At 41.1% G+C, this 14,809-nt stretch overlaps 1 protein-coding gene across 1 annotated transcript in view; it reads right to left on the reverse strand.

Moving 5' to 3' along the window:
- The window catches only part of LMX1A (LIM homeobox transcription factor 1 alpha), a 40,172-nt gene that overhangs the window by 13,361 nt on the left and 12,002 nt on the right, over positions 1-14,809 (reverse strand). The window lies entirely within an intron of this gene.

The raw sequence follows: 14,809 nt of genomic DNA on the forward strand, positions 1-14,809 counted from the left end.
TGCGCTCCATCCTTTCTCCTATGGGATCAGCTAGAGGAGCCAGGTGGTGGGTGGTGTCAAGTGTCTTGTCCCCCAGACACTTTCCCATAGGCGAAAGGATGGAGTGTAACTGCTTCCCCCCATAGATTCAAATGGCAATATGGGAAGCCTCCTGTGTTGCCATGGTGGCGGCATGTGCCAGCTCCGCCCTTCTTCACCCATGGAGCCACGCTGGTGTCATTTGATGGGAGCCAGCAGACTCCATAGCTGATCCGGACTAAACCAGCACATGCTGCCGATTTTAGCCACATGTGAAGAGGTAATTAAACCCAGGTCTAATTGAAGGATATGAGGAGAAAAAATGATGGAACTTCCTAGGAACTTCCCCCATTGCTGCCAATGAACCGGATCTTCCCAGATCTTTCAGCTGCTGGATCAAAAAATGAATGTTGGTCTATCCAGTGCAATTGTCTGAATCGGCACCCAAATAACCAAACTGAATCTAAAGTTGACCAAAAACTGATTTGTAACCCTTTTGGTATTAATCTTGGAGAGTGGTTCCTGGTCAAAGTGGTCCCTGATTTTTTTAAAAGTTGGGAACCACTGATATAACTAGAGACAGTGTGAGTGTTCCACTGCTTAAGAAAATGGGAAAATCCTTGTGTTTGTTCTGTGTGGTTCCTTTTGACAGCCAACTGTGGCATCATTCGATGGGACTCTGTAAAATGTAGTGATGGAAAGTTGCATCTCTGCTTTATGTAACCATATTTATCCATTATGATAACAGCTCCTCTTTTGTCAGTCTCATTGATGACAATATTAGGATTGTCATTCCTGGGACTGTGTATAGCCTCTTGTTTGATAAATTATATCTCCTATTATTTCTGTTTGGGCATGGCAGCAAAAGCATTGTAGAACTCAAGTTCCATGCACCAGACATTGTGGGAGTCCATGTGGACTTCTTTTTATCACATTTTGTATAATATTGCTAGAGCACTTTAGCGCTTCTGGTCACTTCTGGAGTGAGAGAATCAGTCATCTACGAAGACGTTGTCCTGGGGATCACAACCAGACACAGTGAAGACGTCTGCCCTTACGCTATGATACTCTGCTGCTGAGTATGCGTGCCCAGTGTGGAACATATCTCACCATGCTAAAACAGTAGATGTGGCTCTTAATGAGACATGCTGCATTATCACAGGGTGTCTGCGCCCTGCACACTGGAGAAATTACACAGTTTAGCTGGTATTGCACCACCTGACATCCACCAGGAAGTAGCAGCCAATAGTGAAAGGACCAAGGCAGTGATATCTCCAGCCGATCCCCTGTTTGGGTATCAGCCAGCACGTCAACGACTTAAATCAAAAAATAGTTTTCTAAGATCTACAAAGACATTTGCTGGAACACCTCAGCAAGCGAGAGTCCAAAAGTGGCAGGCTCAAACCCAGAACCTCAACCAATGGCTGATACCAAATGAGAGACTCCCTCCTGGGCACACAGAAAACTGGGCAACTTGGAAGGCACTAAACAGACTATGCTCTGGCACCACGAGATGCAGAGCCAACCTTCAGAAATGGGGCTACAAAGTGGAATCCACGACATGCAAGTGTGGAGAAGAGCAAATTACAGATCACCTGTTGCAATGCAACCTGAGCCCTGCCGCATGCACAATGGAGGAGCTTCTTATAGTAACACCAGAGGCACTCCAAGTGGCCAGCTACTGGTCAAAGGACATTTAATCAACTACCAAGCTTGCAAACTTTGTGTTTTGTTTGTTTGTTTGTTTGTTTAAAAATGCAATACAACTGTTTGGTTTGCTCCTGACATGATAAATAAATGAACTTTAGCGCTTTAATTATCACTTCTAATTAATAAAAAAGGTTTAGTGGAAACTGATTATTTCTGAAATGTTGCATGAGACTGGATGTGATGATTGGTTACAGGGAAGGAGAAGGGCACAATAGAAGGACAGAGAAATACAGTATATGCAAATACAATCAGAACAAAAAACTCCTGGAAATTCTTTGAGACAGGCTAGTTGAGTGTTCTGATATCTGAAGATTACACAAGGCAATTTGGAAACAGGCCTTTGGTGAGTCACTGCAATGCACAACATTTCTCCTACTTCTACCTCCTTAGCACCACCAACACCACCATAGGGCACAAGTGTCCGCTTAACTGCCTGGCAACCAGGTTAGGACTAAGCCTGCTAAAGTATGAGTGCTTTCGGCTGGAGTACTGGGGAAGCCTGCAGTCCCATCGAGAGAAGAAAATTAAACACCCCATGCAATGGCTCCAGAAAGGAGAGGAATTAGGCTTCATACTGTGCAGTCAGGGCCATAACATTCTTTAGCTAATATTTAACAAACCCTCCAACAAAGGGAACCAACTTAACTTCATGTTTGCAGAAAGTGTTCTCAGCAAAATCAGGCTTATTGTAGATTTCTGTGACATTTGTGCTCCTGCCGTTTTTTTCCTGCATACTTCCCTTGTCTAAATATATCCATACCTTAGCTAAATCCATGTCCACTTCTGCCAACAGTGTAAAATATTTCATCATGTGGAAAAAATAAAGTACTTGGAGAAAAAGTATGTATATTTAAAATTCTCCATGAATTTCAGTTAAAGTAGAACTGCCATGTGAGTATGCTCCAATAAACCTAAGCTTTCATCCAGTTGACACTACTATTGGGGGGATAGCCCACTGGGAAGAAGTCTCACACAAACCACTCTGAAACTATGGTCCCATTTGCACTGATAATTTAATGCAGTTTGAAGCTAGCTTCAGGCTGTGTTGGTTAAACAACAAACTCCCAAGAAAATGCACGAAAAAACCGCTTAATCTCCATCCGGGTTCCTGGATTTCCTATGCAATAATCAGCACAGCAAAACCAGTTTCTTCAATACCAATTTGAAACTGACTTAAGAGCAATTATAGTTGTGCCCTATGTAAACATATAACTTTTACGTGTATAGTCTTTCCATTACATGAACCCAGAAAGTCACAGACAACAGATTTTAAAAGAGGATCATTATGTTTTTACAGGTTTTATACCACTTGGTTTTATGCCTCTTGTTTCATATTTGTACAATGCCATTATTGTTTTAATCCATACTCTCCTGAGATCCTTTGTGAGAGAAATAAAGGCATCTGTAAAAGAAGACTGATAAACAAATGACAAATGCACACACACACACACACATATAAATTCCAGGGTGATGAGGAGACTAAGATAATGGAGGTGTGTGTTGCTGAGGCTTTACACACACACACACACACACACACACACACACACACACACACATATATATATATATATATATATATATATATATATATGAGATCAGTGAAGCTTATATGAGAGAGAGAGATGACTTTTAAAATACCTGTTTGTGCCTATTTAATATGTGTGACCCAATACCACAAAACTGTATTCAGCTCCACAGGATCTTCAGCTTCCTTTCTGTGGAGAATCTTTTCATCAATAATTTGACACAAGTCTTCCGTATTTGAACTGAACAGAAAAATATTTATTTAAAGAATATCCAGGTTCACACAAGTTGGACGGTAACACAGTATCTTCTTGTTGTTGCTACAGTTAACTCTTTGTTCTTATAGAAACATGAAATGATTACTATTAATCTTTAAGAATGGTTCATCTTCTGCCACCTTAATGTCTGCAGTTTTCTTTCTTTAAAACTTAGTTTCTCTCTCTGTCTCTTGACTGGATCACTTTAATCTTATGGTTTCTTCACTTTTCTTATAATTTAACTGAATATTTACTCCTTAAAGAGCACCTTCCACCTCAGTCTGTCAGACCGAGATTAAGCTCAAATTCCCACTTTTATTAATTCAGATTTGACACTGAAGTCACAATAAAACTATTGGGAATCTCTTTCCTCTAGCGCTGGATCATACTTCAAAGTTAATTACACTTACTCTTAAAATAACAAGGCTGAAGACTAAACTGGTTATAATAAACCCCTGAAGGGTCCTATCTGAATAATAGGTGAACAAGATACATGAGTGCATAGACCTTCCTAAGCTCTTTTAAAACTTACTGTCTGAAGTCATTGTCTCTTATTTCAATGAACTGTTTGGTGTACAACATTGTGAGTGAAATCTACTATGAATTTCTCTTGGGTAAGCCCAAAATGAAACACTATCATAACATTCACACTTGCCTCAAACAGACATGAGTTCTCTCTCCCACCTTGGACATTTCACAGATATATAAACCTCACTTTCCTGGTTTCTAACAGACCTCACAACCTCTGAGGATGCCTGCCATAGATGTGGGCAAAACGTCAGGAGAGAATGCTTCTGGAACATGGCCACCCAACCCAGAAAACTCACAACAACTTAGTGATTCCAGTCATGAAAGTTTTCAACAACACATTAATCATTTTTAAAATGCACACGTTGTATCTATTTTATTAAGACACACAGGAGAAGTTCCCTACAAGATTATGGTATTTATTTCCATTTCCTGTCCTAAAACGATTTTCATTCAATTCAGAATTAGAACATGACTTGTATGCCTGGGCAATCCATGGTTCTAAATGGTTCTAAATTACTTAAAACTAAAGTTCTGGTGGTGAAAATTTCAGAACTCTAACAAAACTTTCAAAATTTAATTATTATTTCATTATTGGTGATTTTTATGATAGAACCAATTAGGAACTGCCATTTATAATGAAATTTTGAGAGTTCTGAAATTTTCACCACCAGAACTTTAGTTCTGTAAGTATTTTAGAACCATGGGTTGATCTTGTCCTTAAATGGTCTTTTTCCAGCCTAATGCAGCTTGAGAAAGCAAGAGGCAAGTTTCACAACAGCTTAATTAAATGCAAAATTTGTCCCTAAGAAAACAAAGACATTTGTATAACATCATACAGAGAGTTGGTTAAATATCATAAACTGGAAGAAAGAATCCAAGGGGTCAGATTTAATTACACTTTCCCCAAAATCAGCACATCACAACCCTCTCCTAAGGGAATCAAGAGTTTAGAAAAAGGAGCTAGCATGCCTAATTTTTTTAAAGGGAATGCCCATAGGGATTTTTAATGCTCTCCTCCAGAGCTTTTGTTTCTGCTAAGATTTATGATCAGAGGGCTTTCTTTTTAAATGCAACCTATTTATGATAATAAGAAATCCTTTGTTGACAGAATCAGATGAGTTACTTTGGAAAATGATGCACAATAATTGCACACTGGGCTGAGATTTTATGGCAACAATATCCTATGCTGTGATTTTCTGGCATGATAGCTTCCCAGATGATTTTGTATCTAATGTACAGAATTATAGCAATTCAACACTATATAATCTGACATGGTTCAATGCAACTGGATTCTGTGATTTGTAGTTCTGTGCAATAGTTAACTTTCTATGTCAGAGAGCTCTGGTGTGACAACAAACTACAAATCTCAAGATTCCACAGGATGCAATTCAACCGTCAAGAGAGGTTGTGGGATTCCCATCTTTGGCTGTCTTCAAAAATAGGCTGGACCTCTTACTTTACTTAGGAGATCCCTCGTTGTCCGAGTAGGATAAACCTCCAGGGTGGGTCCGTAGGTGACTTTGGAGCCCTATTCTTGATATGCATTGTCTCCCGCAGTGAGGGCATTGGTTTCCAGGTGGAAGGCGGGTCCGTTTGGGTTTGGCTTGATGCGTCTTCCTCTTGGCACGTTTCTCTCTTTCGCCCTCCATTCGTGCCTCTTCAAATTCTGCAGCACTGCTGGTCACAGTTGACCTCCAGCTGGAGTGCTCAAGGGCCAGGGCTCCCCAGTTCTCAGTGTCTATGCCAGAGTTTTTGAGGTTGGCTTTGAGCCCATCTTTAAATCTCTTTTCCTGTCCACCAACATTCCGTTTTCCATTCTTGAGTTCGGAGTAGAGCAACTGCTTTGGGAGACGGTGGTCGGGCATCCGGACAACGTGGCCGGTCAAGCGGAGGTGATGGTGGAGGACCATCGCTTCAATGCTGGTGGACTTTGCTTCTTCCAGCAAGCTGACATTTGTCAGCTTGTCTTCCCAAGAGATTTGTGGGATTTTCTGGAGGCAGCACTGATGGAATCGTTCTAGGAGTTGCATGTGACGTCTGTAGACTGTCCACGTCTCGCAGGCATATATCCTGGGTTGGGAGGACAATAGCTTTATAAACAAGCACCTTGGTATCCCTACGGATGTCGCAGTCCTCAAACACTCTCTGCTTCATTCAGAAGAATGCTGCACTCGCAGAGCTTTGGCGGTGTCGTATTTCGGTGTCGATGTTGACTTTGGTGAGAGGTGGCTGCCAAGGTAGCGGAAATGGTCAACATTTTCTAATGTTACACCATTAAGCTGTATCTCTGGCATTGGAAAGGGAGTGGCTGGTGACTGCTGGACCTCTACCTGCTGTGGATGCTTCAGCTGGAAATCCTGCATTGATCTTTTCAGGCAATTACTCACGTTGGTCATTGCAAGAACAAATTATAAGTGCAGTTCCTTTCAAAGAGTCATGGCATCATAAGATTGTTACAAGAAGCCATACTTGTCATTTGTTTCCTTCAACAGACCAACATGCCTAATTGTCTGAAAGGTTTGAAACATATTCTTTGTGGAGGAAAGCATGTGCGCGTGCACACACATATGCATATAACTACAGAAAACTAACCCTCTGTTCTCCCACTAATACTACTTCCCCAATTTTTCTCCCAGTATAAATTCCTTCATTTCTATAGCCTGGAGCTCCCAGCGGTGCAATGTGCCAGCAGGAATGCTGACCGAAAGGTCAGTGGTTCAAACCCAGGGAGCGGGGTGAGCTCCCATTTGTCAGCTTCAGCTTCTCATGCAGGGACATGAGAGAAACCTCCCACAGGATGGTAAAACATCAGGGCATCCCCGAGCAACGTCCTTGCAGATGGCCAATTCTCACCAGAAGCAATTTGCAGTTTCTCAAGTTGTTCCTGACATGGAAAAAATATTCTATACCCTTATCAACCACACATCTGCCAATTTGTTTCTCTTCTATGTGTTACATCGTAGTAGGAAATGGAATGGAATACTAGCAAATATAAATATATAAATCGTATTTACTTAGGTTTATGCTCCATTAAATGTATTGTCTGAGATGTATGAGTTCAAAAGGGTTCAAAAGGCCACACCATATACTCAAGACAAAGAAAAATGCAATTAGCCCTTCCAAAAGAACTTCACTTATTAATTCTTTGAAACTACTTAACAGAAATCTAAGATCCACAACATGCATCTACTTTACCACAATGAGCTTCTATTGATCCACCAGTCTATCACTTGATATATCTATATGGCTTTCTCTCATTTCCTTTCCATCTGGGAACACCCATTTCAGTTCTCAAGAAACCTAGGAAAAAGCAAATGGGATTTACATTTTTCTGGAAACCTGGTAAAGGTTACCATGTCTTTGCTCTCTATGCTCTGTAAGACATCTCTCCTCTTGGAAGAGACAAGGCTTCTCCACCTTGCTACCATTTAGCAATTTATCTGCCTTTTTGATCATTGTGGTGTGGGCCACTGGCAGAAGAAAGGTATTTCAAGACACACATACACACTTTCCTCTGAAACAGAAGGCTGCTGGGGATACAAAAGGAACCTGTCTTTACACTCTTTCTGGCAAATAGGTTTCCCACAACTCTTTGTTAATGTAACTTTCTAACTGATAATTTTTTCTGCGACTGTGATCATGAGAATAATTTTTCTGCGACTGTGATCATGAGAATTGGAACTAAATGTAGACACTGAAGTTCCATTTGGAAAGGAAGTGAGAAGCAAACAGGAAGCCTTGGCCAAGAAGTCCTTGGGGATGACACTCTCTTTTACTTCTACTTCTTAAGAGCTGATTTCAGATCACAACAGAAGATCTGATTCTCAACATGGGGCTCTTTCACATTACATATTTAAACAGGGTTGCTATATCATCTGGATAGCCAGGTTTTGAACAGAGCCTGGACAGCCGTCTGTTAAGGAAACTTTGATTGTGCTTTCCCTGCATGGCAGAGGGTTGGACTGGAAGGACCATGTGGTCTCTTCCAACTCTATTATTCTATGATTCTAAACAACCTATCTACAACGCAATCCTAAAGCATGTTTACCCAGGGCCCTTCCACAGGGCCCTATGTCCCAGAATATCAAGGCAGAAAATCCCACATTATCTGATTTGAATTAGGTTATCCGAGTCCACACTGCCACATATTCCAAATCCTGGAATTTGTAGTTTGTTATTGCACAGGAGCCCTCTAACAGAGAAGGGCAAACATCAACAAAATCCAAAATATTGAGCTATGGCAGTTAATGTGGTATAAAATTGCTAGAATTCTGCAATATGGATACAGTGAATTAGATAAACCTCCTGTTTTTGTTTCTACATGGGGAAAAATCAAGGTACCGTATTTCCCATATTTTTACTCTTCAGTCTTCAGATACCGATAACAGTTGCTATCTCCATCATTTTCCATTTTTAAGCATAAACCTTATGTTGCACACCAAGGAGAAAGCCACTGAATATAACCAGGCAACATTTAAAGCAACTGAAAGGTTCCCAGCAAAGTTTTGCACCCAGAAGGTTTACTGCAAACTATTACTTAATCCATTTCCATACATCATATGACATCTGCATTGAAAATGGGCACCTCCTACTCAAATGGCTTCTGGTAAATTTGTTGAGAGAGCTTTGTTGCATCCACAAGGTTCAGGGTCAGCAATGTCTTAACAGCAGCCAAGCATTCAGCCAGTGACTATCTTGTTTCCAAACAAATTATTTTATTCATCTATTTCAAATTTGGAAAATAATAATTGTCATAAGAGAACACTAAGAAAAAGAAAAGTGAGCAACAATGCATCACTGTGGTCTAAAGTTGTTAGATGGATACAGGACAGAACTCCTATAACTTTAATCCTTAACCCATCCTGCAGAAGGACAAGATACTATAAGGTTCTGCCAAGCAGATAAAGGTACCCATCCTCCCACACCTCCTAAGCTCTAGCTTTTAGTTGCAAACTCCCAAAAGGCTATTGCCTCACCAGTAGAGAACAGGAAGGTGAAATCCTCAGATTTGTTCTTGATGCCCGGAACAGAACTGCCTTTCCTCTCTGTCTCTTCCCCCTCACTTACTCACTCTCCTCCACTGGCAATGAAACCATCATTATAAAGATCTGACAGCTGCTGCTGAAAATTGGAGTTTGGAAAGTGAAGAACTTTGTCTGCTTAATGTAGCATCACAATATCTTGTCTTGCTTCCTGATCTGTTAAGGATTGCAGTTGCCCCATCCCGCATGCAACTGGCAATCCTACCTTGACCCTAAAGATGAATGCAAATATCGGCAAACAGAACAGATAACTCCTCCCAATCTCTGCCTCAGAATATGGTGGAGGCGTCTTCTTTGGAGGTTTTTAAACAGACTGGATGACCATCTGTTGAGGAAGCTTTGATTGTGTTTTTCCTGCATGGGAGAGGGTTGGACTGGAAGGACCATGTTCCTCTATGTCACTTTCTTCCTTTTTTAAAGATTTCTTGGGAGGAAGCTACTGTGCAACCACACAAGTTTATTGCTTCCATCACAATAGCGAAACATAAAAACATTTTTTTGTTCTAATGGAGCTGCACACTTCTGTCTTGGGTCACCTTTGGGCTGAGAAATACGGGATATATGCTAAATAATAACTAAATAAATAAATCTATTTTGAAGTAAATAATAATGGGAAAATAGAAAACATTTTGGCTTTATTCATGATCTTTCTTTGCCACAAGAAGTGCGCTGCTGGCTATTTTAGGAAAGGAGAATGGAGCAGGATGAAAGGACCACCCCAAAAACACGTCCCAAAAGACATGTCACTGGCATGGAAGACCTGATTCTTTACCTATGAGTGCCCATGAGGGTCTCACAGAATAGACCTTGTGCCATATCACAGCATGTGTAGGCAACAGTAGGAAAAGGGCCTACTGTGTGTGATAAGGTCCTCAGATTTTGTGGTTGTTTATTTGTTCAGTCGCTTCCAACTCTTCGTGACCTCATGGACCAGGCCACACCAGAGTTCCCTGTCAGCCACAGCCACCCCCAGTTCCTTCAAAGTCAAACCAGTCCCTTCAAGGATAACATTCATCCATCTTGCCCTTGATTGGCCCCTCTTCCTTTTTCCTTTTATTGTCCTCAGCATCATTGTCTTCTCCAAGCTTTCCCGTCTTCTTATTATGTGGCCAAAGTGCTTCATTTTTTACCCCTAATAACCTTCCTTCCAGTGAGCAGTTGGGCTTTATTTCCTGGAGTAGGGACTGGTTGGATCTTCTTGTGGGCCAAGGCACTCTCAGAATTTTCCTCCAGCATCATAGTTCAAAAGCATCTATTTTCTTTCCTTATGGTTCAGCTCTTACATCCATAGGTTGCTACAGGTTGTGGATCTTTGTTGCCAGTCTGATGTCTCTACTCTTCACTGTTTTATCGAGATAAATGTGGAGGCAGTGATAGACCTTATATTTCTAGGCATGAAGATTACTGCAGATGTAAACTGCAGCCAGGAAATCAGAAGACATTTACTTTTTAGGAGAAGGTCCCCAGATGCTGTTGGCTAGATAAAGCTACTGTTACATGGATTGGCAATTGATTAACTGGCTGAAACCCAGGGGTGCTTTATCAATAGCTCCTCTGAAGAGAAGTGACTAGAGGAGTGTGCCAGGGTTCTCTCCTGGGTCCAGGGCTATTCAATATCTTCATCAATGACTTAGACCAGGGGTCCTCAAACTATGGCCCGAGGGCCAGATACGGCCCTCCAAGGTCATTTACTCGGCCCTCGCTCAGGGTGAACCTAAGTCTGAAATGACTTGAAAGCAATCAACAATCCTATCTTATCAGCCAAAAGCAGGCCCACACTTCCCATTGAAATACTAATAAGTTTATATTTGTTACAATTCATTTTAATTATTGTATTGTTTTTAAGTGGGGAGTTTTTGCACTACAAATAAGATATTTGCAGTGTGCATAGGAATTCATTCATTTTTAAATATATATATATAATCCGTCCCTCCAACAGTTTGAGGGACTGTGACTTGGCCCTCTGTTTAAAAATTTTTAAGACCCCTGACTTAGAATGTAGAAGCACATGTTTATTTATTTATTATTTATTTATTTGATGCACTTATTAACCGCCATTCTCAGCCCATAAGGGCGACTCATGGCGGTGTACAGTACACATAAAAGACAATTACAAAAAAGCCAGTTTCAACAACATATAAACTAACCAACACTTACAGACAACACTAAAAATCCGCTTCGTCTCTTAGTGGAATCATAGCCAGTCTCATATTCCTTGTTCCATTCCAGTTCTCTTTACCGTAATGTTTAGCACTTAATTAAATGCCCTCTCGAACAGCCATGTCTTAAGGCTTTTTCGAAAGGACATGAGGGAGGGCGCCTGTCTGATGTGTGCAGGGAGAGTGTTCCACAGCCGGGGGGCCACCACCGAGAAGGCCCTCTCCCTCGTTCCCGCCAGCCGTGCCTGTGAGGCAGGCGGGATCGAGAGAAGGGCCTCCCCAGACGATCTCAAGGTCCTCGTGGGCTCGTAGGCCAAGATGCGGTCCGAAAGGTATTTTGGGCCGGAACCGTTTAGGGCTTTGTAGGCCAAAACCAGCACCTTGAATTGGGTCCGGTAGCAAATCGGCAGCCAGTGGAGCTGGGACAACAAGGGCGTTGTGTGCTCCCTGCCACCCGCTCCAGTTAGTAACATGGCTGCCGCGCGCTGAACCAGCTGAAGCTTCCGGGCCGTCTTCAAGGGCAGCCCCACGTAGAGAGCGTTGCAGTAATCCAGGCGGGATGTGACAAGAGCGTATACCACCATGGCCAAGTCAGACTTCCCGAGATACGGGCGCAGCTGGCGCACGAGCCTGAGCTGTGCAAATGCTCCCCTGGTCACCGCTGAAACCCAGATTGTCTGGCAGTATGGACTCCTATAATCAAGTTTAAAGCAGAAAACTTGGGATTAGATCCTGAAATATAGGGCCTGTCTGAAAGGGCTCCAGGTTCCCCAAACCATGCTGCTGGTGGTAAGGTATTAGTGTTACCATAGGAGCTTTTTTTCTTAATCTTGATTTGTGATGTAGACATAGTAGTTCAATGTTAATAATTATCTGGAACCCTTTGCATGTCCACAATACTCCCTGGTGGGGAAGGGAGGAAATAATCTCTTGAAAAAGCTGTTTAGTTGTGTGAAATTGAGAATCAACATATATTGCAATGCATATCCAAGTACAGGTGTCCCTCGGTAGTAAATGATTTCAATAGGATACAGGTTCTAATGCCTGCTCAAATGCACATACCCTCTATAATGAGTTAACACTATCAGACAATATACATGTGCTATCTCAATATTATAAATGTTGAGAAGTTGGAAGAAATGTTATTATTACCACCAAAAGAACATGGATATGAGCACAGACAAGTGCCTGTACAATCTGTGAAACAAATGATTCAGTCCTTGAAGAAACCCTTTTTCATCATAGAAATAAATTATGCTTTCTCAAGATATCCTGGGCTATGATGGATAATTTCTTTCCCATTAGTCTTTACAAATAACTAACCTTACACTGCAAACCCTAGCCAATCTATGATTTGCATGACCTTTACATTGCATGTGTGGGAACTCTCCCTCCCCCTCTTTCAGCTACCAAGTATATTCTCAGGGCCACGTTTAAAACAAGCCCAGTTCTAATAGTCCAAGTTATAAACATTTTATTTCATTAAATTTTTAATGCTCCTCTTGGGAGATTGCCCCGTAATTCTCTAATTAGCATGAATGAAAGACATGGGTGGGAGGGGGAGATCTTTTATCTTAGTGTGTCTTAAGTAGATTTATCCTCTAATGGTTTTCATAGCAATGCACCTTGTCCATGTTGCTGTTAAAAGGTTGCATACATTTCATGTGCCACCACCATTCCGGCTCTTTAGTTTTCAGTAAAGAAGATTAAATATATAAATAATTAAATTAATTCTCTCTTCCTATAAGCAATGAGTATTCTCGGTTTTCTTCATTCTGACACTCCCTTCTCTGAAATTCTTTGGAATGTTTTGGATTTGGGATATTTTTCCAGATTTTGAAATACCTGCATTTGTATGCAGGTATTGTACATAATGAAGTATCTTGGGGATGGGATCCAAAACTAAACATGAAATTGATTTAGATTTCATATAAATTTATAGACATAGCTTGAAGTTAATTTTATTTATTTACAGTATTTATATTCCGCCCTTCTCACCCCACAGAGATCTCAGGGCGGATTACAATACACATATACATGGCAACCATTCAATGCCATAGACATACAACATATATAGACATAAACACAGAGGCTATTTAACTTTCCAGTTTCATGAGGGTATGCTCGAATTCCAGCCACCAGGGGAGCTGTCGCTTCACCGTTCACTTGTGACACCGATGGAGTACTTCCTCATTCCTTTGCACACTGCTGGAGATTTTTATGGTGTTGTAAATTAGTTAAATTAGCCTCCCTGCATAAGCGGTACCTAAATTTCCTACTTGACAGATATAACTATCTTTTGGGCTGCAAAGGTAGACAGTAAGCTAGACAAATAGTTGGGAGCTTACTCTGACCCAAGCTAGCTTCAAACTCATGATCTTTCGGTCAGTAGTGATTTTGATGCAGCTGACTCCCAACCAATTTTTATACAATATTTTAATAATTTTGTGCCCGAAACAAAGTTTGTATACATAAAATCAGCAGAAAGCAAAGATATCACTGTGTCTTGTGCACAGTTTTAGTTTGGAATGCCAGGTAAGGGATGCTTAATCTGTAAAACAGGAGGTAGATTATAGCTGAGGAGTTGACAAAGTGCTCATTCAGTAAAGAACATGCATGAAAAGTTTTGCAGATGTTAAGGGAACTGTGTCGAGCATTAGATTTGTCGTGATATAATGGTGAAGAAGTTGTGAGAACAGGCAGGCAAAGAGTAAAAAAGAAGGAAAACTCAGTGTTCATATAGTAAGGTAAAGGTTTCCCCTTGACATTAAGTCTAGTCATGTCCAACTGGTGGTGGTCATCTCCATTTCTAAGCCAAAGAGCCGATGTTGTCCATAGACGCCTTCAAGGTCATGTGGCCAGCATGACTGCATGCAGCGCCCTTCATATACATCTATTAATATACATCTGTTGATCAGTTTAATTTTCTGTGCAGTCCTATGTTGCCTACAAGAATATGTTTTAAATAATTTGCTAACATCATACCTCAGTATTAGTAACTCCAGGCCCTGATTTCCAATCTTCCTAGTTTGTCATGACTGCTAAACATTATAGAAACATTTTAAAATGGAAACAAAAGTTTAATCATATTTGGAGCAAGGCTATTTTTAATTATTTTGTTCTTGACTGCAATTTACATTTTTTCGCATCAATCTCACACCTTGCAACGGCTACCCATTGATTGCACAGCATCCAATGACGTCCTTCTGTTAGCATAAGTGTTTCTGGCAACAGAATGATGATAAAATCTCCCTCGGCCCTTAAGCCCCCAATGAGCCCTAAAACCATGTTCTAGAACAGTGGTTCTCAACCTGGGGTTCCCAGATGTTGTTGGCCTACAACTCCCAGAAATTCCAGCCAGTTCACCAGCTGTTAGGAATTCTGGGAGTTGAAGGTCAAAAACACCTGGGGACCCTAGGTTGAAAACCACTGTTCTAGAAGGCCTGAAGAATGTTTGCAGTGCAATGGGAAGAAACTGCCGTGAGAGGCAGAAGGGTAAAAACTAGCAGCCAAGCACTCCTTGATGTCTATTGTCCATAGACCTCTCATATCATCTGGCCATCATTCT

The sequence above is a fragment of the Anolis sagrei genome, chromosome 4 (assembly GCF_037176765.1).
Source record: "Anolis sagrei isolate rAnoSag1 chromosome 4, rAnoSag1.mat, whole genome shotgun sequence".
Taxonomy (NCBI): Eukaryota; Metazoa; Chordata; class Lepidosauria; order Squamata; family Dactyloidae; genus Anolis; species Anolis sagrei.